Here is a 27,980-nt window from a genome sequence, read left to right on the forward strand (position 1 = left end):
CTTGCTAAATTTCATGACTATCAAATATCATTCTGGTAAGAATTATAGCCAATAAGTTTCAGCATAATCTATGCAATTACAAATTTTAAAAAGTACTTTTTATAACAATGACAAGAGGGAGACACTATTTTTTAAGCACTGGGAATGAATAAACTCTTCAAATATTTTGCATCCAGAAACTTGAACTCTTGTTTGGGCAAAGTATCAATTTCAGAAGTTATCCAACAACATTTGTCAATAGATTAACCAGCTTTCATCAAATGTCACTGTTATTTGTTAGTGAGCAAAGTGGAGAAATAAAAAAAAAAATAATCAACTAGATAACACTGTAAGTTTGCTTCTTTTGTTCTTGCTTCCTTATGAATTACTTAGAGCACATAGTTTCCTGATTTCAACTGAATTCAAACTCCTAGTTTTTCTCCTGTGTTAATTATTAATGTGACCTGTTTATGTACCAGTTATCCAGCTAACCATTAATATCTGTTTACTCATTGATGACCTTTGCAGTTGCGTACCAAGCTCCTAACTATAAATTTCAACATTTTCTTCATACATCCAAAGTGCTCTTCATAGCCTGTGATTATCAAAGTCATTTACTTAAGATTTGATAGAAAACTTATTAAATACTACATACATATTAGTAAATATATATATATATATATATACAACATAAAAATACAGATATATATGCATATATATGTATATACAGACACAAGTACTATGACTTTAAGAAAATTAGTATACACAGTTTTCCTCCGTGGAATAAACAAGAGGTTTATCACACTGGCATGAGTATGAAAGTATAAAAACCTGTAAGAAATAACCAACAGGGGAAACACACACACACACACACACACACACACACACACACACACACAATCCAAGAGAATTGTGACAATGCTGGACAATAGATAATCCCCCCTCCAAAAAGAAAGTTTCAATGAAAAGAAAGTAGCTAAAGTTTTTTTCTTGGAAATTGAGCATACAACACTCTTGTTCTCAATGCTTCTGTAATAGCAAAGTCAGGAAGCTTTTCTTGGTCTATTAACATACTAACACAAGGAAAGACCTATCAAAATATTATTATTTTTGCATAAAAATACAACTGTAGCATCTCAGAGTGTCCTTTCACTGAAATATTTAAAATACTATTATCATTTCAGACTTAAAATAGCAATTATGGCATTTATAGAGATTAAAATTTTGAGATACCCTCTAGGTGTTCATTCAGATTTTCTTGTTCATTGAGTTTCAACTTCAGTAAAATTAGTATTTATTTACATGGAGCTTTGAACACTTGCTGTGAGTGTCACTTCATGTTGAATTTATCATATAGACTTTAAGGTATAAGACTAGGGAACGATCTGTCACAACTCATTATATTTATAATCTTTGAGGGTTTGAATTGAGTCTGGGTAGAAGATAAACTTTCTAGATCTCTATTCTTAGACTCGTAGACCACTTGGGCTCCATAGCTTCTGTGGTAAGGGGATTTTCTTAGAATCTAATGCATTTCCTTAAACAGCACTTTGGCTGGAGATGGTTATAAGGTACTTCAACAATATAAATGCCTCTCGGGTTTTCTATGCTGAATGATAACTCAACTTGTCTTTCCTAGTGAGGTTCATAATAAATACATATGGGATAAATGTGTGATTCTTGACTTAGAATGTCTGGTGCTTTGTAAAAAGAGAAGTAGCCTCAATCACCCTGCCAAAGCAGCAATATGAAGATTTTCAAATTAAATATTAAAATCTGAGCTTATTCTTCTTTGTGATAACAAGACCTGAAGGGGAATTCTGAGTTAGAGTTAGGATCATAACCTAATTCTAGTGTGTCTAAGGAGAGAAAAGATTCCTTGAGATTTATACTATCTTTGAAAATATGAATATGTATTATGAAAAAAACAAAGGAAAGCAAGAGTTTTTCTGAGTGTCCCTAGACTCAATGAGCAGCTACTTTAAAAAAAAATGACTATATTTTCCATGACTTTCTGTTTATCAAGAGTAGCAATATGGAATAGTTGAAAGAGTAATAGATCTGCAATTAATTCTTGACTGTCACTCTAACTGTGGGACTTTGGAAAGAACTTCACCTTCTCTGTGCTTCATTTTTTTTCATTTATTGAAATAAAAATAGTATCATAATACTTTTATTCCTTCCCCCTACAACTTCTGTGTGAGGAAGTCATTCTAATTCAATTAATCAAATAGTTATTAAATACTGACTGTGTCAGTCAGTAGGCTGGGTGTTGATGAATACAAACAAAAAAGGATGAAACAATTTACCTCTCAAAAAGTTTACATTTCAAGTATCATTTTTAAACATATCAATGTCTGAAATATTCAGCTTCCATGAAATTTTCTTTGTCATAACTAACTTTCTTAATCTGAAAAATATGCTTTTAAATTATTGATTAGAATAGATTCTCCCATATATGTCTGTATATCTGTATATGTTTTTCTTTAACATAGGCTTGTCTTTTACACAACAGTATCTGTAGAGGGCTGGAGCTCCAGAGAAGTATACTTGAAACAAGGATACTTACAACAAGGTGTTAAGTCAGTAGAATTGATGAGATGATGGTTCTTTAGTTCACATATATACTTAGTATTTAGCATGGTGATATAATGGTTCTCTAGTTCACACATATTTAGTGTGCTGTAATAACGTAATCATGCTGAGGTATTTAAGGACTGAGAGGACTGGAAATAGAGACATTCCATCTTTGACCATCCTTCTGGTGGCTCTCCTGACTCCTGCACTCCTCCATTAAGATCAAGACTGGTTCAGATTGTAACAGACACAGACTGTGAAGGAAAGACTGTGAGAATAAAGACTTTGGACTCTATTCCTGACTATCCTCATGGTGACTATCCTGCTGAGACCAAGGCCCATCTAGAGGACCTCCAGAAAGCTAGCCCGAACATTACAACACAAGTGTTGCTTGTGGGTTGGGAATAAAATAAATTGAAAGCAGAGGGAAGAGAAGAGAGGTCAGAGAACACAACTGCCTCTCAGTCTTTTTACATCTTCATCATCATCATCATCATCCTCTCACATGAAGAGATCCGTTCTACAAGTCTGAGTTAGACCTCCAGCAGCCACTGGCAGGTGGCTCTTGTATCACAACAAGTATCCTATATGGCACTTTATGAGAAGTAGGTTTAGCTCTTTAACTGATAGGTAGATGAACATTTTCATTTATTCTCTTTCTATATGGAAAAACTAAAAAAATGGATTGTATAGTATAATGTCTGGGCTAGCTCTATGGAGGGCCTCAGGATCAGTCAGTCAGGATCAAAGTCCTTGGTCTTTAGGAGAAGTGAAGGAGGCAGGCAAGCTGCTACATGGCTTGCCAAAGATGATTGCTAGACTCTCAAGTCTGGAGCCTGAAGTCCTTTCTCCTCAGTGTGCTGTGGCAGAGAAGTTCTAACCCTTTCCTTCCACTCTCCAATCCTTAACTCTGATTACCTCATCACAATACATTCAGGAAGCACCAATTGTAAGGAGAGCCATCACATCATCATATGTTTATAGAACCATTATCACATCTTGAGTAAGTAATTAGTCTTAAGTGCTCTGCAGTCTTAGATTCAAATACAACTTTTCAGAGTTCCAGCTCTCTATAGTAGAGGGCCACAGACAGTGGGGGTAACTCTGGGTGAGGTATAAGACCCTTTCAGCCCAGAGGGAACCTGCTGACAATGTCTGGTTCAGTTCCCGATCTCCCCTGAGGGGCATCTCAGCCTTTCTGAGAAGTCAGGGGGTTTGACAAACTGTGTTCTACTTGAAGCAGAGATACTTGCAGCAAGGAGGCATCTACATAATAATAGCAAGTTACTTATGTGGCCCTGCATGTGCAGGATTCTACAGTTGATGCATGCCTACTAAGGTTAGCATATGTGCAGTGTGCTAGAGTGATGTGAGTGTACTAGGGTATTTAAAGCTGAGAGAACTTGAAATAAATGGACTCCATGTTTGACCATCCATGTGGGTCCCACCTCTTCACTCCTCTCCTAAGATCAAGGACTTGGGCTGGTACTGAGATCCTCTAGAGAGCTAATCCAGACATTACAGTGGACTTGAAGGATTTGTCAGCATTTTTGTGTTATTTTGATGCCTTCAGCAGCCTACTCCCAATACATGATATGATTTTCCTATTCAATTTACTCCTTCTCCAACTTGGAATATTGAAGAGAGGAACAAAAGTCTGGGGAGAATCTCTCAGAGAGAGGCACAAGAGATAGCAATACACAGAACCGTGGATTACAACATTCAGAGTCCAACAAATGATGATCGCATTCAAGTATCTGAGGGGCTCTCACATGGAGAAAGGATATAATTTGTTTTATTTGGTTCCAAAGGGCCAAAAAAGGGAGAAATTAGATTCTTGCTTGATTTAAGAAAAAGCTTCCCAAACATAGCAAAATTCCAAAATTGGAATATACTTCTTTGAGTCAGTCAGTTCCTCTTCACAAGGAATCCTGTGATTCCTGAGGGACTTGATTAGAATTATAGAATTAGAATAAACCAACATATTCCTGACCAACATATCCCACAAATGATTATTTATCTTCCAGTGGGAAAGCTGCCTTGAGGCAGTTCATTTGTCTTTTGGAAAACTCTAGTTGTTAGTAAGTTTTCTATTAAATGAAGCCTGAATTTGCCTATTTGCCATCTAAGTTCATTGCTCGTATTTCTTTTCTTTAGGAATAAGCAGAACAATTCAAATGATTCTTCATCATTAATATTTTCTTTTCCATAATTATTAATTTTTTTTGATTTAACCTTTGATCAATTAATTATTTAGAATATGATTGCCATCCTTATTTGGGTCTATATCTTTTGTTCATGGTTACTGAACCAATTACTATTTTTATTGCATTTTAGTCTATAAAGTATGTACTAATTAATTTTCTCTTTAAAATGTATTTCCAATAATTTTTATAATGTTTCTATGTGGTACTGAGAATATGTATATTCTTTTAGTGTCCCATTTAGCAGAAAATATTAATCTTTTAACTCAAATTTTTCTAGCAATTTTTTCAGTTCCATATTTTCCTTCTTGTTTATCTATTAGATTTATTCAAAACTTATAAAGGTATATTGCATCTACAATTATTATTGTATTACAGACTATGTTTTCTGATAGCTCAAATAATGTTTCCTTTAGGAATTTGCATGTTAAGATGTTTGGCGCATACAAATCTACTTCTGATTTGATTTGTTGTCTATTTCTCCTTTAAGCATAATAAGTTTCCTTGCTTATTCATTTTTATTTTTTAATGTTTATTTTTATTTTGTCAAATAACATAATTGTATTTTCTGTTTTTTTGGGGGGAAGAAGATTTTCTTGATGCATAATTAATTTTTTCCCCATTTTCTCAATTTTATTTTTAAAAAGGTGTTTCTTATAAGCAACAAATTGTAGGACTTTGTTTTCTATTCCAATTTGTTATTGTTTTTTTGCTTATTCATTTTATTGTATTGTTTAATCCATTTCAATTTAAAGGCATGAGAGTTAGGTTTAAATTTCTTCCCATCTGTCTAATATTCCCCCCCCCCAATTTTGTTTTTCCATCTTCTACTGCAAGTCTAGTAACATGTTCCTTCAGTAACTTTTACATTAATTTATTTAAGCTGGCCTTGTTCCTATTGCATTCTTTCCCTCACTCCTGATCCCCCCTCTCATTTATTATCCCTTACACTTTGGGATTTTGATCATTACTTCCTTTTTTTCTCCTACTTTCAACTGATTACGTATTTCTTCCCCTCCCTTTTTTCCTTTTAGTCAAGTACATTTCTACTCCCTCTTTTCCCCTTCAATTAGTCTTTTTCATTAGTTTTTAAATATTCATTTTGGCACCTCTTTCCAAATTTCCCTTATTGTCTTCATTATCCATCCTTTTTCTATTCTTACTTGATGCCCTCATTTTTTGATTCATGATTACTAGAATTAACTGTTACATATTTTTTCTCTATATTCCTCATGTAATCAAAACTTCTAATGTGTTCATTTTTTGTTCTTCCACTCTAGGAACTTTCTGCCACTGCCTCGTAGAACATGGATTATTTTTTTCCCATTGTGTCTCTCTTTGCATTGTGTCAATTATAGGTAGTATCAGAAAGACCTCGTGGCAGGTCCCTGACTTTGCAGCCTATCACTGATTCTCCTGAAGTTAACTTTCCTTCCCCTGCCCCCATTTACCTCAAAAAATTTTCCCCTAGATTCTTGCTTTCCTACTCTCCCAGGAGTTCTAACTTTGTACCTTTTGAGAAAAGATTAAGTAAATAATCTAAGCACCAAATCTCCCAAGCCATACCTAAAACAGTTCCCACCTCCCTTCAGAGACCATTTTCTTTTGTTAATGGGAGCATTTATCCTGGAACAGTCTCCCAGCACCAAAACAAGGTTGCCTTCCTTTCCCCACTTCCAATCCTTCCCTTCTCCTCTTTATCCATACTCCTGTATACACCACTCCCAACATCAGAGGAGTTACCTTTGCCTCATAGCTTTTGATTTGACTCTGGCATATACATACCTCTCCATCCTCTTGCTGCCCTATCATCTTTTCATGTACTCTCCCATGTAATAAAGCACACACACACACACACACACACACACACAATGTCCTATAGGCAGGGTGGTGCCACATTCTATCCATAATGCCCCAGGCCTGCCTCTCTATTGTTACCTCCACTAGATTTCTGCCTTTAGCCTTGTCTTCTAGTGTAGATTTAGAAAGAAGTTTCATATTGATGTCTTTGCTGTCATTTTTGCTATTGCTATCATTGGCTGATGAATTTATTCATCCCTCTTGCATTTTTGTTGTTTGGTGTGTTTAAGAAGTAAATGCTTTCTTCATTCTGATTTTCTTTCCAAAAATACTTCAAATATTTCCTTATTATTGAATTTCCATCTTTTTTCATCTATAGTTAAGCTCAGATTTTCAGGATAGGTCACTCTAGGCTGTATCCTGAGTTCCACTTATCTTTGGAACATATTATTTCATTCCCTTGTGTATTTTCATAGAGTTTTGTGTTATTTGAATTTCTTTTCCTTTGTGTTTGAAAGTCTTTCTCTTAGTTCTTGCAGAATTTGTTGTTTCTGAATTGAATTGTTCAGTTTCACCACTGTATATCTTGGAGTTTGCAATCTTGGTTCATTTTTTTCCTGAATGCGACCTGTGAATTCTTTCATCTGATATTTCATTTTATGTTTTTAAAAGTTCTGGGAAATTCTATAATTTTTTGCATTTTGATGTTGAGGTTTTTAAGGTTTTGTTCTTCTGGGAGATGTATAATTCTTAGGTCATCTCAATACATCATGTTTTCAGGATAAGATGTTTTGTTATCATGGTGAACATATTGTCTTTTAATATTATTATTTTCTGCTTCTCTTCTTCATGATTATCCTTCACTTCTGTATATTTGCATTTCAAATCTGTTGTTTTCTCTTTTATTTAGTTATGGTGAGACAACATCACAGAATCCAGTTTTTCTGTTGTGCCCATTATTTTTGCTGTGCACATCATAAATTCTGCTCTCAGAATTCTCATTTCTCTTTTTAACTTCTCAGGAACAGTGTTTTATGGTTTCATGTCCTCCTCACATTCCATAGAGTCCTCTGCTCATCAAGTGTTGGATCATTTTCCTTTGTTTCATGGTATTTATTCATACATGCCTGAACTCATTAACTAGATCTTTCCTTCTGTTGTTAATGTTTTCCTGATTGATTTATCTGCTTATATCCAAGGTGTCTGAATGCTTTTTTTCCCCTGAGATATCTGGTAATTTCAGTCTTTTTTCCCATCCTGTTTTTCCCTTATTTATTTTCTTAATGATGATTTCCCTGAGAACTAAATATCAAAACCTTCTCCAATGCTAGGCAATTCATGTTTCACCATCTTAAGTCTGCGTCCCAAGTAACTTTGGGGGTTGGGTCAGAACTAGTTTCAATTGGATGCTTATGCTTTCTCTCATGCTTAGTGAAATGCTGCATAGCATCCCTTCTATACTACCTCCTTTCATACATACATAATGCCCTGTCCTGCTCTCTGTTCCTCACTTCTCTGACTTTGCATCATCAGTTTAGAGAGTAATTGTCATGGTATTGTCTATTCTTTCAGAGCTTTTTTGGGCTGGTACCATGATATTGTCTGCTCATTCATAATTTTAGTCTGCTGGCACTATAATATTGAGGTCTCAACAAGGAAATTTTTTAACTCTTGATGGGTTTTATCAGTATTAATTGTCTGTTGTGGGCAGGGGTAAACTTCATAGCCTGGAGCTAGGGTATACACAGAAGTGGAAAAACGAAGGGGATGGGACCAGAGTTTTGTTGTAAGTCACATATCTAATTCTTGTGTCTGCCTGTATAGCCTCACTGAGAATAGCATGAAATATGGGGCAAGGTACTGAATGAGATCATATGAAGTTCAGTCATATGACATTAACTCAAAGTTCTTCATTTCCTTTATTTTTCTCCTATGGACACTTTTCAATTACCAATATATTTTCTAAAGCATAGTGCCCATATTCCAGGTATAATTTCAGAGCAGAGAGAGTAAAGCAGTAATATAAGCTCATTCTTGATCTCATTGCTTCTTAAAGAAAAGGTTAAATAGCACAGTGGATAGAGTACTAGCACTGGATTCAGGAGACTCGGAGTTCAAATTTGACCTCAGTTAGTAACTTGTGACTCTGGGTAAGTCATTTAATTCTTATTGCCTACAAAACTGCCTTTATAGTACAATGAACCTCCAAGATTCTCAGAGAAGTGCTACCTAATGGTGCTTCCTTCATGTTGCACTTTTGAAGTAAATTTTTTGTTTGCAAATATTTAGAGACATTTAGGTGGCACATTGGATAGAGCCTTGGAGTTAGGAAGACCTGGATTCAGATCTATCTTTAGACATTCATTATTTTATGACCTTGAGCAAGTCATTTAATTTTAGTAAAACAGGAATAACAACAGCATCTATCTTTCAATGTTGTTATAAGGAGATGAGATGATATTTGTAAAGTATTTTGTAAATCATAAAATGTTATGTAAATTCTGGTTATTATTATTAAATATAAAACTTAACATTTGTACCTATTCAAATTTCTTATTAAATTCTAGCTTGTGATGTTTTAGCTTATGATTATCATTTTAAATTTTAATTGTCATAGTGTATCAGGTGTTCCAATTTTGTGTCACCTGAAGATCTGAAAAGCACACTAACTATGCCTTAATGAAACTCATTGATAAAAATGTTTAACAGCAAAGATCCAAATCCATAATTCTGGGCATTTTACTAGAGACCTCTTGATCAATCTAATAACTTTGTTAAAAAAGGAAATAAAATTAATCTTGCATGTTGTTCTTAAAGAACCCATGCTGTTTTTTTTTTTGATTAATCAATCTTTTTCCAGAAGATTGATAATCATCTTTCTAATAAAATGTTATAGAACTTTTCTGCGACTTGTAAGTAAGTTCACTAGTCAAGTGTGCATATTTCCTTCTCTTGAATGGAATGAAAATCAGGACATTTGGAGGGAGGATTCTGGGAAGATGGCAGAATAGGTTGGTAAACTTCAAGCCTTTCTGATTACCTCACAAATAGGACAATTTTGCACTTTAAGGCAAACATAGACCAGTGAAAAATCAAGAAGATTTGGAGAAGAACAGGGGTCCTTCTTCTACACCTAAGATCTGAAGACCTGGGCTGGGGATTTAACTTGTCTGAAGTACAAACACCTCTGGGCTAGCACCACAAAACATCAAGTTGTTACCCTTGAGTTGGCAGGAGGAACCACAGAGACTTTGATTTCTCAGACTGTTTGTAGATTCAGGGTTTAAGTAAGGGAAGACCAAGTGAACTTCTGCTGATTGGAAATTCCAAACCCAGCTATGCTGCTGAGATGCAGCCCTGCACCCCCATGCATGGGCGCAGAAGCAGTAGGACAGAGATGCTGCTGAATGTGGGCACTTGAAAGAAGGTGGGGCTCTTTGTTTGGAGTTCCTAGTTAGAGTGAAGAGCTGAAGGGGAACTTGAGGGATTATCCGCACTCCCCATGATTGGAAATGCTTAGACTATACCTCTCATTAAAAAAAAAGAAAGAACCAGCAAAGAAGAAATATCCCAACCATTGAAACATTTATGGGAACATGGAAGACCAGGGTTCATCTTCAGAGGAGGACATTTTGGTAAAAAAAAAAAAAAAAGTTTCTACCCCAAAGAATAAAGTGAAATGGCTTCCCTCCCAGAGAAAATTTATGTAAGAGATAAAAAAAGCATTTAAAAATCAAATGAGAGACATTGAGGAAAAACTAAAAACAAACAAACCCAAAAACCCCCAAACCATCCAAGATTTATGCAAAAAGAGTTAATCAACTATAAAAGGAGGTACAAAGTCTCAAAGATGAAATTATTTTTTTGAAAATTAGAATTGGGCAAGGGGAAGTTAGAAGAGACAAAGAAATAACAAAAGACATTATAAAAAATGAGAAAATAGAACATATTGTGAAACATAAGAAAAATGACAGATTTGGAAAACAGATCAAGAAGAGGAAATATAAGAATAATTGGATTGCCATTATTTTGTGCCTAAAAAGAGAACCTTGACACAGTAATGCAGAAATAATCCAAGAAAATTATCCTGGAGTTATAAAACATGAGGGGAAAGTAAAAATAGAAAAAAAAAAATCCACCAATCACCACCTCAAAGAGATCCTTTGTGGAAAACACACAGGAATATCATTGCCAAATTTTGAGAACCCCTCCCCCCATATCAAAGAGAAAATTTTGCAAGAAATAAGAGAAAAATAATTAATATATGCTGGAGCTACAATTAGAATTATACAAAATTTATCTGTACCTACAATAAAAGACTGCATATTCTGGAATTTTATCTACTGACAATCAAAAATAGCATATCCAGCAAAATTATCTATAATTTTAAGTGAGAAAAAAATGGACCTTCAATGAACTTGAAGAAGGGTTAGGGTTTTGGGTGCCACTGAATCAATAGTGGTGGCAGTAGCAGCTTCCAGAGGTCTCAGTCCATAGATAAGGGGCCATATAGCTGGTCAGAAGGAGATAACAGAGGTCCCTTTGATAGCACTGAGGTAGGACTCTTATTACTTTGTCCATACTAAGATCTGGATTGAAGTGCCGGCTCACAGTATAAGTTCCTAGAAGGATCTCTGAAAGTAGATGCGCAAAACCCCTGAAGCTTGAGACATTGCATCCTCCATGCTGGAATCAGAGCCCTACTTTAACAAAGAGTTAAAAGCAGAGTAATAGGCTAAGAAAATAAGCAAACAGAAAAAATCATTATAATCAACGAAAATTATTGGGAAGACAAGGAAGATCAAAACACACTCAGAAAAAGATAAAATCAAAACTCCTACATTCAAAGCCTCCAAGAAAAATAAGAATTGGTCTCAGGTCAAGGAAGAACTCGAAAGAGATTTTGAAAATCAAGTAAGATAGTAGAGAGAAAACTGAGAAGAGAAATGAGAATGATGCAAAAAGGAATACAAAAAGCTAATGGGGAGAAAAGTATGCCTTAAAAAGCAAACTTGGTCAAATGGGAAAAGAGGTTCAAAAGTTCACTGAGAAAAATAATTCCTTAAAAATTAGAATTGAGCAAATGGAACCTAAAGCTTTTATGAGAAATCAAGAAACAATAAAACAAGACCAAATCAATGAAAAAAAGAAAACAATGTGAATTATTTCACTATAAAAATAACTGACCTGAAAAATAAATCCAGGAGAGATAATTTAAAAATTATTGGTTTACCTAGAAATTGTGACCAAAAAAAGAGCCTAAGCATCATCTTTAAAGAAATTACCAAGCAAAACTGTTCTAATATTCTAGAACCAGAAGGTAAATTAGAAACTGAAAGAATATACCAATCATCTTTTGAACAAGATGTCAAGATGAAAATTCTCAAGAATATAATATTCAAGTTCCAGAACTCCCAGGTCAAAGAGAAAATAGTGTCTGCATCCAGAAACAAACAATTCAACTAGAGTGGAGCCACAATCAGGATTATACAAGATTTAGCAGTCTCTACATTAAAGGATTAGAAGGCATGGAATATTCTGGAAAGCAATGGATCTAGGATTACAACTAAAAAATCATCTAATCAAAAAAACTGTAATCCTTCAGGGAAAAAGATAGAAATTCGATGAAATAGAGGACTTTCAAGCATTCATGAGGAAAAGACCAGAGCTGAATAGAAAATATGATTTTCAAATGCAGATCTCAGAAGAAGCATAAAGGGGTAATTAGAAAAGAAAAATCATGAGGAACTTAATACTGGATAATCTGTTTATATTCCTACATAGGAGAATGATACTTATAAATCACATGAACTTTCTCATTATTAGATTAATTAGAAGGAAGACATGTAGACAAAGGGCATAATTGAGAGTTGATATGAAGGGAAATATGTTTAAAAATAAAATTAAGAGGAAGAGAGGAATGTTCTGGGTGAAAGGGAAAGGGAGAAGTGGAAGGGCAAAAATTATTTGCCACAAAAAAGTCAAGCAGAAGTTTTTATAATGAAACTGAGGACAGGAAAGAGAGAGGGAGTGAGTGAATCTTATTTTCATGACAACTGGCTCAAAGAAGAAATACTATACACACTCAATATGACTATAGAAATCTATCTTATCCTTCAGGAAAATAGGAGGTGAGGGGGATGTGTGAAGGAGAGTGGGTAATAGAAGAAAGAAGGGAGGAAGTGGTCAGAAGAAAAGCACTTTTGAGGAGGGACAGGGTGAAAAGAGAGAAAAAATAGATGGGTGGGAAATACAGTTGGCAATAGTAATGAAAAGTATATTGAATCATGTTTCTCTAATGAAGGCCTAATTTCTCAAATGTACAGGGAACTGAGTCAAATTTATTAAAAAAAATAACCCACTCCTTAATTGATAAAATCAAACGATATGATATATGCTCAAAGAGCTATAAAATCATGCATACCCTTTGACGTAACAATATCATTTCTAAGCCATGTATGCTAAAGTAGATTTTTTTAAAAGGAAAAGAATCTATATGTACAAAAATAGTTATAGTAGTTCTTTTCCAAGGGAAAATAATTGGAAATTGAGGGAATGCCAATCAGTTGGGGAATTACTGAATAAATTGTGGTATGTGATTATGATGGATTATTATTCTCTATAAGAAATGATGAGAAGAAGGTTCTCAGAAAACCTGAAAAATCCTCCATGAACTCATGAAAAGTAAAATGTACTGTTTACAAAGTAATAGCAATATTACGGGATAATCGGATATGAATGACTGCTATTCTCAGCAATATAATGATCCAAGACTACTTTGAAAGATTTATGATGAAAAATGGTATTCATACCCAGAGAAAGAACTGAATGTTCCTGAATTCAAACTGAAGCATATTTTATAAAAAATATTTTTCCTGAGGGTTTTTTTGGTTGGGAGAAATCTATGTTGTTTTTTCATATGATTTTTATAGAAATGTTTTGCATAAATTCACATGTGCTTTCTCAGTGGGTGGGGGAACATGGAGAGGGAAGAAGAGAGAGAATCTGGAACTCAACGTTTTAAAAACAAATGTAAAAAATTGTTTTGCATGTAACTGGGAAAAATAAAATATAAAAAAGGAAGTAAACCAGGAGAGAGGATAGTCACAAAAACCTAGAAAGAAAAGAGTATTAAGGAAATGAAGATGATCAACAGTATCAAAGGTTGTAGAGAGATCCAAGAAGGATGGGTCTTGAGAAAAGGCCAATGGGTTAGGCAATTAAGAGATCATGATAATTTAAAAACTGTTTTGTTGGAATATTGTGGTTGGAAACTATATTGTAGGGGTTTGGAAGATTGTTAGAGGAGAGAAAATGGAGTTATCTATTGTCAATGCCTTTTTCAAGGAGTTTAGCTACAAAGGCAGAAGAAATAAAGAATGACAGTGGGGATGGAAGAAGGATCACCTCTTTTTGTGAGATAAATATGAAAGAGGAAATTATGGTAAAAGGCATCTTAATGTGAGGTAGGGAGTTAAAAAAAAGCTCACAGTGAAATGACTACAATTTTTTTCTCAGTAAAAGGCAAGTTGATAGGCAAGGTAGAAAGAGATGTCATGGGAAATTAGAGGAAGGATGAAAAGTTTTGGAAGACCCATTGTAGGTGAGGTTTGAAAAATAATTTGGGAGACAATTGATAAATAGTCAAAGGATATGAACACAATTTTCAGATGAAGAAATAAAAGTCATTTGTTTAGTCATATGAAAAAAGTTTTCTAAATCACATTGATTAGAGAAATTAAGAAATCTCTGAGGTGCCACTTCATACCTCTCAAATTGGCTGACATGACTGGAAAAGATTATGATGAATGTTGGAAGGGATTTGAGAACACTAATGCATTGTTTGTGGAGTTATATAATGTTCCAACTCTTTTGTTAAATTGTACTAACTGCTTCATCCAGCAGTGCTTTTACTAGGTCTGTATCCCAAAGAAATCATAAAAGAAGGAAAAGGTCCCACATATATAAAAATGTTGGTAGTAGTCCTTTTTGTAATGGCAAAGAACTGGAAATTTCATGGATGCCCATCAGTTGGGGAATGACTGAATAAGTCATGGTATGGGAATATAATGGAATATTATTGCTCTATAAAAAATGATGAGGAGACTGATTTCAGAAAAGCCTGAAAAGACTTACATGAACTGATGCCGAGGGAAATGAGCAGAACCAAGATAACAATGTAAAAACTAACAACAAGATTATATGATGATCAACCGTGATGTACTTGGATCTTTTCAATAATGAGGTGATTCAAGGCAATTTCAATAGACTTGTGATGGAAAGTGCCATACACTTCCAGAGAGAGGACTATGCAAACTGAATGTAGATCAAAACATAGTATTTTTACCTTTTGTTGTTGTTTTTGCTTGTTTTTTTTTCCTTTCTCATATTTTTTTCTCTTTTGATATGATTTTTCTTGTGTGTCATGGCAAATATAGAAATATATTTAGAAGAAATGTACATGCTTGCTGTTTTGGAGGAAAGTGGGGGGAAGAAAGGAAGAAAAAAACAAGGTTTTGCAAAGGTGAATGCTGAAAATTATCTTTGCATGTATTTGGAAAAATAAAATAATATTAATTTTAAAAAAGATAATTTGGGAGATATAAAAAGATGCCTTGCAATAGCAAGAACCTAGTTAAGGTTATATAAGATCAATTTATAATGGACAAAGTCACTACAGTTTCTCATTCAGCAGCACTTATATAAGCATGAAAACAATGGTTGGGGAGTGATACAAGGTTGAGACTGAGCAGGACGTTTTCATCTGCTAGTTCTTTCAGTATTATAAAATATAGTCCATTGGGAGCAGGTGACTTATAATGAGTCATCAAGCAACACTAGAGAAACTTTGACATTAAATCAGGGTCTGATGGAAATATTATGTCAATAACAGAGAAAACTGAAACAGGATCAAAGAGCAGCATTTACTGAGTTTTGCACTATATTCCATAAACATTCACTTGACTGGTGGCTACATGAGCTATCCTTTTGAGTTGGGGTCTAGAGTTCTAATATTCTCACTTTACAACTTGATGAACCTCAGCTGCAATTGCAAGCTGCTGTTGACATGAATACCTCAAAACTTTTCAAATTAACTTCTTGAGCATAATGTCTAACATGCCTGGACTGAAGTTGTAATTCATGATGAGGGGGAGTAAGGCAATCCTTTTATTGGAGTCCCCTGCTATGCCTCAGACTTTCTTTAAAATTTAATTTAATTAAGGACAAAAACAACAACTTTATTGAGAGCCCTGGGAAATAGAAGGATGATGAAAGCTTTTTGTCCTACCTTTGTTCAGGGTTTTTCTTGCTTCAAATGAAAGTATTGGGAGCCTAATATCTTCCTTCATTGATATTATTAAACAGGATTTGGTCATTTTTATCCCATGCTTTGCCACCTGTCCAAAGATACTATTACTATAAACTAAATAAGATTTAGCAGGTGTTACAGCGCTGGGGATATCTGGAAAAAGGAAAATAAAATGCATACCATAGTAGAAATGGAAATGCACACATATATATATATGTGTATATATATATATATATATATATATATATACACATATAGAAAGAGAGACAGACAGATGGACAGAGAGAAAGAGAGAGAGAGAAGGAAAGGGAGAGAAAGGGAAAGAGGAGGAGGAGGAAGAGGAGTAGAGACAGAGAAAGAGATAGAGACATACAGAGAAAGAAGAGAGAGAGAGAGAGAGAGAGAGAGAGAGAGAGAGAGAGAGGGAGAGGGAGGGAGGTAATTACACTGTTACACTGGATGTAAAATTAAAAGTGTTGTTCCATGACACGTTTTTTGACATAGGTAGAAAACTTAGCTAAATTGCAAAAACAGCAGGGCTTGTTATACCACATTTTGTGGTAATGTTCCTCTCTTGGCAATCACAAATGTTTGTAGTATTCTCTGTTTCAGTTTGATTATTGTTTTTTTTTCATTCTTCAAAGATTTATGATGTTGTCGGTATGAGTGCTATTTCTTAAGGTGGTAGACTTTAAGCTTTATACTCCTTAGGAGATAGTTTCATGAGTAATTATCAATGACTTGCAGAATATTTTAGTTGATGGTCAATCTTCTGGTGATAAAGTCTATCTGCTCAGAGTGGTCCTTGGGTAACTAATTGATATGCAAATAGTTACTGGTCCCCTTGGAAACTGATAAGGTTAAGAAGAGAAAGAATAGAAGAGAATAGAAATCTACAAACAAAGCCTTAGTAAATATCCACAGTCAGGGTGTGTGTTATGGATGATGAACCAGTTTAAAAAGAGAGAGAGAGGGAAGGTGAATCAGAAGAAATGTCACAAACCCATACAGGAGAGTATCCAGGAGGAAAAAGCAGTCAACAGTGTCAAATAGAATAGATGATATGGAAAGGATGAGGCTTAGGGAAAGACCATCAAATTGATAATTCATTTTTATTGTTAACTTTGGAAAGAGAAGTTTCAGTTATGTCTCGAGGTTAAAGACTACATTGAAAAGGTAGAGGAAACCAAATTGGAGACATCAAATATAGGCAGCCTTTTTGAGGAGGTTGGCTGAGAAAGGGAGGAGGATATGGTAAGGTCTTCTGAAGAGTTTTTAAGGATGGGAGGTGATGGCTACATTTATAAGTGAAAAGATCAGAAAATGATGCAGAACTATTAAAAAGAGGGAGCAGGAGACAGACAGAGAGGCAGACATAGACATAGAAACAGAGACGGAGAAACAAAATCAGACACAGAGACAGAGCACAGAGATCAAGAGAGACAAACAGAAACCCAGAGATGCAGAGAGATAGAGACAGACACAGAAAGAGACAGAGACAGAGAAGGTACTAGAGGAAATAATTAGCCATGACCAAGTGGACATGTAAAAAAGGGTTGGCTTTGGCAAGTAAGATTAGAGATATCTTTCATCAAATGATCATAATCATTTCAGCAAAAGAAGAATCAATGTCCTCAGCTGAGGAGGGTGGGGGACTATGTAAAAAGTTGAAAGAGGGAAAAGAATATTTAGAACAGCTTCTATTGGAAGCAAAGGAGCCAATTAAAGAAGGATTAAAAAGAATGTTTTGCTATAGTGAAAGCCTAGATAGGATTGGACAAAATAAATTTGTAATGTATTCAGAATGGTTATGAGACTTTATCTAGTTGGTATGCATCTCTGAGCAGAAACAGAAGAGACATGGACAGATGGTAGAAATAATTTAAAGTAAGGCTTGGTGAGAGATGGGTGGCAATTGCTGGGTTAAGATTATAGAGGGGGAAAACAGTGAAATGAGAGTATGAGGTAATGGTCTGAAGATATTGACCAGTGTAGGTTTCCATAAGGATGGAGAATAAATTTAGGAAAGATGAGGTATAAGGAAAGATAAAATAGTAAGATTTATGATCAGATAGAGGAACATAAGAATCTCTAATTAGAAAAGTAGAACACCTAGAAATAATCTAAAGATGTAGATTATTCTTATGTGTGGCTGAGTTGGAATAAACAAGCAGATGCATTAGGAAAAAGAAAACATGTAAAATTTAAAAACAATTTTCTGGATAAAATGAATTTAAAATTGTGAGTCAAGAGGGATGGCACTAACATAACATACAGGAATGGGAATGAGGAACTACTGCAAGACCTATTCTCTAAATGTAACATAGCAAAAGACTTGGATATAGTTGTCCAAGGTTACAAGGGATGGTGGAGAGAGGGATTTATAGGAGGAAAGGGAAAGACATTATAGGTTAAGTTACAGACAAAAAAAAAAAAGAATTTACAGGATCTAATTAAGAAGAAGGTAGAAACAAAAGAATATATGGTCTTGGAGAATCTCTGAAATAAAATATAAGGAAATATAGAAAATAATTCAAGAGAAATTTCATGTTAAGATATTTATAAGAAACTTAGTCTACATATATTTATGAAAATTTTATTAAGATGATGGAGTAAAAGCTGAAACTTACCCAACTTCTCCCTCAAAATGCTCCAAATTCTTTTAAATAATGACTCTAAACAAATTCTAGAGCATCAGAACACCCAAAAAGATGGATAGAACATTTTCCAGCCGAAAAGGTCTATGACACCAAAGTAATAGCAGTGTGCAGTCCTGATGCGGAACATGCTAGGGGAGCCCCAGCCTGGGGCCAGCCTCTAAATCAGCGGCAGTACTGGTGGTTTCTAGACCTCTCAGCCCAGAGACACCATAAGGGACTTGGAAGGTCAGCAGAAAAGGTCTGTGGAACCAGAGTGGGACCCCAGCATACAGTATTGCTGCAGGCCCATCCCCAGCTACAACTCCAGCCTCACCTATAGTGTCAGTGAGGTGGGACCTCTGAATCAGCAGCAGTGCTGGAGACTTCTGGACCTCTCAGCCTAGGAAAACCATGAAGGACTCAGGTCAATGGAGAGGGTCTGTGATGATGGGTGAGAATCTGGTGTGCATTACCAGCACAGTTCCTGTCAGCAGAGCTCCAGCCCCAGCCAGCACACTAGGTCTTACTGCTATAGTGGGGTGGGGACACATCTAACAGCTCCAGGGCAGCAAATAGTGCTTATGGTCAGATTTCTAGAAGGATTTCTGAAAACAACTGCACAAAATTGGACAAAAAAATTATCTGTTAAAGCCTGGGACAATGTATCCTCCACCCTGGAAACAGAACCCTACTTTAACAAAGAGTTAAAAGCAGAGTAAATAAGCAGAAAACAAAAAAAAAAGTTTCTGAACACTGAAAGTTATAATGATGACAAGGAAGATCAAAACACACACTCAGAAGATGATAACGAAAACAAAGCTTTACATCTAAAGCCTCCAAGAAAAATAAGAATTGGGTTCAGGCCATGGAAGAGCTCAAAAAGGACTTTGAAAATCAATTAAGAGAGATAAAGGAAAAATTAGGAAAGAACTGAGAGAGGAGCAAAAGGAAATACAGAAAGCTAATGAGAAAAAGAATGCCTTAAAAAACAAAATTGTCTAAGGAAAATAATTCCTTAAAAAATAAAATTAAGCAAATGAAAGCTAATAACTTTATGAGAAATCAAGATACAATAAAGGAAAACCAAAAAGAAAAAATAGAAAAAGATGTGAAATATCTCATTAGAAAAACAACTGATCTGGAAAATAGATCCAGGAAAGATAATTTAAAAATTATTGCTCTACCTGAAAGTCATGATCATCATAATTATCAAGTAAAATTGTACAGATAGTGTAGAACCAGAAGGTAACATATAAATTGAAAAAAATCCTTTGATCACTTCCTGAAAGAGAACCCAAAATGAAAACTCCCAGGAATATCACAAATTCTACAACTCCCAAGTCAGGAAGAAAATATTGCAAACATCTAGAAAGAAACAATTCAACTATAGTGGAGCCACAGTCAGGATAACACAAGATTTAGCAACTTCTACATTAAAGGTCTGGAGGGTTTGGAATATTCCAAAAAGCAATGGAGTTAGGATTGAAATCAAGAATCACAGCAAAATTTAGTATAATCCTTCAGAGGAAAAGGTAGTCATTCAATGAAACAGAGGATTTTCAAGCATTCATGGTGAATGCTGAATGGAAAATTTGATTTTCAAATATAGAGCTCTGGAGAAGCATAAGGAGATAATCAGAAAAATGATATCATAAGGGACTTAACAAGGTTTATCTGTTTACATTCCTACATGGGAGGATGATACTTGTAGCTCAGTAGAACATACTCCTTACAGCAGTTAGAAATATATGTAGAAAGAGAGCATGGATGTGAGTTGAATATGAAGGGATATTATCTTTTTTTTTTTTTTAATGATGAAATTAAGAGAAGAAAGGGAAAGGGAAGAGTGGAATGGTATAAATTATCTGCCATTTAAAAAAAAAAGAGGCAAGAAAAAGCTTTTACAGGGGAGGAAAAGGGGAGTAAGTGAATCTTCTCTCATCAGAATTTACTCAAATAGGAAATAACATACATACTCAATAGGTGTATAGAAATCTATCTTTCCCTGCAGGAAAATAAGAGGGGAAGAAAAAGGGAGAGAGGATGATAAAAGAGAGGACATATTGGAGGTGGTAGTGCTCAGTAGCAGAACACTTTCGAGGAGGGAAAAGGTGAAAGGAGAGAGATGATAAATGGGGGGAAATACAATTAGCAATAATAATTGTAAAAAAAAATTGAAGCAGGTTTTTCTCATGGAATATAATTGTCCTCTGGAAAATGATGAGCAGAAAGCTCTCAGGAAAAAAACCCTGAAAAGTCTTCCATGAGCAAACATGAATAAAGTGAAATATACTATATGCAAAGTAATAGCAATATTCTGGTATGACCAGCTATAAATGATTTTGTTATTCTCAGTAGTACAATCATCCACAACTACTTTGAAGGACTTATGATGAAAAATCCTATCCATATCCAGAGAAGGAGCTGATTGTGTCTCAACACAAATTGAAGCATTCTCTATTTCTCTACCTCTCTCTTTTAAACTTAATTTTTCTTGAGGGTTTTTTCATTAGGGTGGGAGATCTATGTTTTCTTTCATAATTTGTCTTTTATGGAAATGTTTTGCATAACTTCACATGTGGTTTTTTAATTATGGGTGGGAATAAGGGAGAGAACCTAAAACTCAAAAATTTTAAAAACAAATGTAGAAAAATTGTTTTGAATGTAATGGTGAAAATATTAAATAAATAAATAAGTTTTGAAAAAGAAAATTAGATTGGTTTGTTCATATATGCATAATAATATGATTTTAAAAAACAGCAACAATACTGTGGAATAAGATGCAAAAAAGTGCAATAACTTTTAAAAGTTAAAAGTATTATAAAAAGTAGCAGAATAGTAAAACCTTATATATTCATTTGTAGTATTGGCTATGTAGTAGAGAAGTGAGCTTTCATAATAAAAGAAACCCATTCCCTTTAAAATAACAAAATTAAAAAGATTTATTTTTCTTGGAAATTTTCCTAAAATAGAATCTCTGTGGACTTCAGTTACTCTTGTAGTTGGACAGTTAAATGATACATTGGATAGAGAGTTGGGTTTGGAGTCAGGAAGATTCTTGTGTTCAAATCTTGCTTCAAACATTTACTATCTGGGTAACCTGAGCAAGTCACTGAACCCTGTTTGCTTTAGTTTCCTCATCTGTAAAACGAGCAGGAAAATGAAATAGAAAACCACTCCAATATCTTTGCAAAAAAAAAAAAAAAATACAACCCTCCCTCCAAACCAAACTCAAATGGAGTCACAGTTCGACACAACTCAACAACTCTTCTAGTTATTTTCTTTTCTTTATCCCTCGCTCAAAAAAATATCCTTCTCTCATGCTACTTTACATATTTCTGTTAAAGAGTTTGGTTCATTCTTTCAAAAATCAGTATTTGTTTTTATGAAAGTAATAGGCTATTTTAAAATTTTTTAATTTTTCATATACCTGATTCTATTGCCTACAAGGACTATGCATATAAAAGGCACTTAACTCTTTTAATTGCTTTGTACTCCTAATGGAAATATGTAGTTTATCTCTTATGATAAGTGCCCTTATCAATATGTCTGTGATTACTTCTTGAAGCTGTTAGTATGCCTATTGTTAACAACCTGCCCATTTACTTTTAACTGGTTCTATTTAATCATCTGTAAGAAATTGATTGTTAGATTTTTGTCTAAAATTAGAGTTAGTAGGGTTCAACTATGAAGAAAGTATAAGATCTATTTTGCAGAAACTTTATGATAGCTATTTTGCATGCAAAATCTTTATCTTTTCCCTTCTATTTGATTCAAGATATATTTATTAAATACTAGGAAAAGTAATGTAGTAGATGCTAATGACAAGACAAAACTAAAATATCCTTGTCCTCAAGAACTTTAATTCTACCAGATCTGATAAGTGAAATTTGATGTCTGAAGAGGCATTATTTATATTGCTGTTATTATTTTCACTGTCATCATCATTACTGAGCATGATTAGGCATACAGCATTGCTTGCTGTGAAAGAACTCTTCAAAGATAAAGATAATCTAAAGTCCAAATTGGAGAAATTCTAGTGAATTTTTATTTATGTATGTATCATTATCTCATGTCCTTTAACAATGGAGAGCATATTGTTTAGCAAACAATTGTGAACTGTAGTATGAAAAATACATGACAACATGCTGGCAAGGGTAAAAGGTCAGGAATTTAAACTATGACCAAACACATTCCTTTTCCTTCTATAACTGTACAAGGCAGGAGTGTAAACTTACTTGTGGAATTTACACTCTACTGAACTGAGCCTCTTTGGGAATCTTTCCATGGCTTTCATTTTATGCCTCTTTCCATAATAAACTACAGTGACAGAAATTTAAACACCTTTGAACCCCTCACCCCCCAAAAAAGGAGAAAGAAAATGAGAGGGTTTTTTTTTTGCTACAATGTTTAATTAATGTAACTCCATATATGATTCAATAAATCCTTCTACCACTGAAGACTTTTTCAGAAAACTTGGTCAGACAATATTATATTGTTTCCTTAGTTGTCTAAAAAAATTGGTTAAAACATGAATTGGAAGGATTTTGAAATTTGATTACCAAGAGAGTTGGAAAGTTTCTGGAAAATGCAGCTCTTCACTTTATGGTCTACAATTTATGGTCCTTAAGACTTGTTGAGTCTAAGTTTCCAAGAGTTGCCTGGGGCAATGAGATATGAAGTAGTCTAACAAGAGCAACAGAGCCAGTGTCACAGATAAAACTGAACTCAGATCTTCCTGGCTCTAAGGCCAGCTCTCTAATGAAAAGACAACACTGCTTCTCATAATACATTAATAGACTCTAAAGAAAAATACTTTTCAGATAGAGGAAGTATTTTGTATTGGTCTGATCATTTGGGAGATTTGTTGTCCTTAGGTCTAGGCATTGCACATTTAAAGAGACATTAATAAATGGTCATGATCAGAGGAAGGCAACTAGGATCAAAGGCATTTAGAAACAATGCCATATGTGGAATAGTTAAGGTACATAGGAATAGTTAAGTTTAAAGAAGAAAAGACTTAGGGGCCATAAGATGGTTGTCCTCAAATAATTGAAGAAATGTCATGTGGAAGGGAAAATATTAATATAGAAATAGATTTAGAATCAATGGAAATTGAAGGATATAAGTTTTTGGTTCAGTACAAAGAAGAATAATTTTATAAAGTTATAGAGTTATAGAAAGAATATTAATTTGTAAGATAGTATATTCTCCATCAATGAAAGTATTCAGGAAGAAATTAAATAACCAAATGTCAGAAATGTTTTAAGTCAAACTTAGATAGCCAACTGTGACTGCATATTGACTTAGAAACCCACAAATTAATAGCACCTCTGTTGTATTATGATTTTATTTATTTTGTTAAACATTTTCCAGTTATGTTTTAATCTGGTTCCTTATACACTCAGGAGTTTTGGAGGAAGCTTGTGGCCTACTCCCTTGAGTTTAACACTATTTATTATAAGGCCCATTCTGTCATTGAACATTGAATAAAAGGCCTTAAAGGTCCCTTTCATCTACAAACTTCTGTGTTTTTTTTTCCAAGTACAATAGGCGTAATCTATAGATGTAAAATATTGTTCAAATAGCAGAAATATACACAATTTGTTACTCTTAAAATAATATTAATATATTACATATACTGCAGCTATATGGACTTTTTTCCTGATTTAATTTTTGCGTATGATGTAATTTTGTATGACTGCTAATTTAAGCCCAGAGAAGATTGCTTGCTGTTTTTTGAGAAGAAAGTGGATTCCCTAATTTGAAGTGGATTTGGACTGACTTTAATTTGTACAAATTTGTGCCTTTTGATTTAGACACTGATACCTGTGGTCTTTGTTTAATACTTCGTTGTTGACTTTTGATTTGCTTTGTGGTCTTTAGTACATAGTAGGTATTTAATAAATGCCAGTTAACTAATAATATATATTTCTTCTTTCTTCTCCTGTTTTTTGTTTCCCCCCAATTTTTTTTAAGTTTTAAATGCCATATTTTTCTCTTAGGCTATCTATAATTTTTAAACCTGGGAAGGACCTGAAAGAGTATTCATTCCAACCCACTTATTTTATAGTGGGCAATCAAAAGTTAAGAAGAACCCTCATCCCATATCTCTTTATTCTTATCCATTATTTTCTCTACTATGCGACCTCTATTATACATAAAGATAAAAAATAAAAAAGAGCAATTTAAACTATATGTTGAAGTACATATAATCAGTGAAGAAATATATGCAACATGATAACTTGGACAAAAATATAAAAGTAATGTAAAAATGGCAGAATGGAAGACAAAGAAGTATAATATAAAATACTATCAAAAGGCAGGAAAAAAACAAAAATGATGGACATGTCAGTCTTTATAGAAAAAAAGCATGGAGGCAATAGAAAAAGAGTTTGAAAGGACAAAGCTCCTTAATTATATTGAAAAAACAGGAGGGCTTTTAGGTTTCATATCATAATCTTTAAATATCTCTTAATGCATACTTTTCATTTGCCTTATGTCCATTTAGAGATACAGAAACTATTTTTTGTTGTTTAGGCATTTTTCAGATATGTCCAATTTTATAACAGAGTGTTATTCAAAGTTTTGTATTGAGGGTGATTCCATTTTTTTTTTCAGTTTGACCAAAAAGAAAATTCACAATACAATATATTCAAAGGTTACTCATAACAATGTTATGAATTTCTAACTTCAGAAGTATATGAGAGAAAGTTCTGTGGTTTTTTATATCAACTCAAAGCATACACTCTTATGCAATTAAAAATTTTTAAAGAAGGTTATTTTTATCATTTTCTGACATTTGCTTATAAAAATTGGAAGCTCTATCTTTCTTTTCTTGCATATTGATGCCATTATTATTGATTTTTTAAAAAATCCATTGTTGAAATAATTTAGAAGTATAGAACATAATAGCAACATAGGAAGTTCCAAGATCTCATATGAGAACCAATCCATTAGGATTGTAAAGGGTCATGGAAGGGTCTGCAAGAGACATCCAATTAGAGGTCTGTTTTCCCTTTAAAAGTCCTTGTCTGTTTCCCTCAGTCTTTTCAAAACACCCTGAAGTAGACATATATCACAATGAGGTCAAAGCAAAAAAGGAAAAAAAAAAAAAGCCTTAGAACAGCCTTAGAACAATGACAGTTTCCATTTATTATCCAATAGTCATGTGAGTTTTAGAGCCACCAATCATTATCAAGAAAAGAATGAAACTCAACGCCTGACAAGAAGATGTGCTCTGAAGCAGCATAATATTCAATTTATTTCCAAGGCTACTGATTTAGGAAGAAAAAGGAGAATAAGTGGAATAATTAATTTCCTACCTTGAAGGTAAGATTGCTTCAAAGTTACAGTGAGTATATGTGTATGGGGGTGGGAAACTGTGTCTCTTAGGCATTTATTCTGCGTTGCAATAAAAAAAAACAATATTTATAACAAAAATCTAATCTTAAATGGGCCCAGTTTGGCTTAAGCAATTGGAACTCACAGGACACATTTTTATTCTCTAAGAAGCAAGTAGAAACTTGAAAAATATGCAGCCTGTCATGAAAAGGGAGGGGTGAACTTTGCCCAAGTCTACAGCCAAACCTGAAGTCAGAACCTTTAAGAACATGTTTCTTTTTTCTATTTTTACTTTCTGTGTATCCAGTGTCATTGGGATCTACCTCTGGGCAGAAACTGAGAAGTTGGTCTATGCAAAGGAAACCTATTCTTAGACTGTCTCTGGCTTTATTGAAAGTAAGAAGTGCTCAGATTAAAAAAAAAATTCTACTTTTTCAATAGTTTGAATTCAGTTTTATAGAACAGGTAATTGACAGTTAAAAGAAGATTGTCTGCCTCCAAATCAAAGGTAAATTTTCATATGGTTGAAGTTCACACAGGAAGAGGAATCTGAGAAGCAGATTTCACTTATGTTGCTGAAAAATCACACAAACACACAGAATTCTGGCTGATTGCAATGTAAATCTCTTCATAGCAGTAAACAACACAGTAACTTGAGCTTAGTTCGTTCCTGAAATTCTTCTACATAATTGAAGATTAATTTGATTCCCCAGATTGTGGAGGGTGGCTATGAGTGGGAGGTTGAGGTCAATGTGAATAGATTATTCAAATGACAAAGTAGGTGGTGTATTAAGTGACCATTCTATCACTGTTCATAAATGTTTGTCTTCCCATGTATTCATTCAACATAATCCTTACACAGAAGGAATAAGAAGTATTTAAGAAGTAGGTAAACTATAACTAAACTTAAACATTCTGTAAAATGTATATATGATGTATCTATTATGTATATAATACACATATATATGTATGCATGTGTATATAGAGAGATGTATATGTACACATATATTATACAGTCAATACTACAAAATCCATTTGCCTTTAATCAAGCTGTCTCAAGGGTGCTGGCTTTGTCAACTGTCTAAAGTAAACAATATGAAAGTAAATAGTGGAAGACATTCCAAGATAGTATTAACACAATTGATTTATTGATGATTGCACAATGGGAGGTTATCTTTTGTTAATTGACTCGGTAAATAAGCTTATATGCATTCCCAGTGGAAAAAAAAAAAGTTTCCACCCAGTCACCTCTTCCCCCAATAACCTGGGAAAAGGTGAGGTTACTGAATCACAAATTTTGAGTCTTTTACCCTACCTTATAAAATTCACAGAGCTGCCTTGATTTACTAGGAAGTAGACAAAGATTAGTAATATTAACTCTTGTATAGAATTTAGTAACTTTCATATGTTGAGAGAAGATTAGAAAGGACTTGCATTCCTGTCAAATACTAAAAATTATTTCTCTTTTTCTTTCAGGCAACTTTTAAAATGCAAGAGCACTTTGTTGAACGACAGCTGGATGGAAATGTTGTCTGTCAAAGATAAAAAGAAATGGGTACTAAGGCTGCTAATCTATAAATCTAGATGGGGTATCCAAGATGTACACACAGACATATGTTTGATATGGGTAAACTTTAAACAGGTAGTGATTGAACATTAGGTAAAATATGTCAAGTTTTCCATTCAGTGATATATTCAATACAGCCTCATAAATGCACCTATCATTTGGGAATTCTACAAGGAAATCAATAGCAAGAAAATGTTCACAAATTCTCAAAATATGTCAAAAAACTATGTCATCCTAAATGAAGGATGGTGGAACCATGCTTAACATTTATTTATTTATTTATTTATTTTATTTTATTTTTTTATTTAATAGCCTTTTATTTACAGGATATATGCATGGGTAACTTTACAGCATTAACAATTGCCAAACCTCTTGTTCCAATTTTTCACCTCTTACCCCCCCCACCCCCTCCCCTAGATGGCAGGATGACCAGTAGATGTTAAATATATTAAAATATAAATTAGATACACAATAAGTATACATGACCAAAATGTTATTTTCATGCTTAACATTTAGACTTATTTGGGTAGTTTTGTTTTCTGGGATTCTTTTAGTTATGA

General features: G+C 34.0%; 1 long non-coding RNA gene across 11 annotated transcripts in view; it reads left to right on the forward strand.

Moving 5' to 3' along the window:
* Positions 1 to 27,729, forward strand: part of LOC111719314 — a 177,348-nt gene extending 149,619 nt beyond the window's left edge. For 10 of the 11 annotated variants that reach the window (XR_004232418.1, XR_004232426.1, XR_004232417.1 and 7 more), the window contains 3 exons: positions 25,677 to 25,841; positions 26,161 to 26,249; positions 27,330 to 27,729. This is a non-coding gene — a long non-coding RNA (uncharacterized LOC111719314). The remainder of the gene's footprint in view (positions 1 to 25,676; positions 25,842 to 26,160; positions 26,250 to 27,329) is intronic. The other variant, XR_004232427.1, reaches the window with a different exon arrangement.
* Positions 27,730 to 27,980: the final 251 nt, after the last annotated feature.

Source organism: Sarcophilus harrisii, chromosome 2 (assembly GCF_902635505.1).
Source record: "Sarcophilus harrisii chromosome 2, mSarHar1.11, whole genome shotgun sequence".
NCBI lineage: Eukaryota > Metazoa > Chordata > Mammalia > Dasyuromorphia > Dasyuridae > Sarcophilus > Sarcophilus harrisii.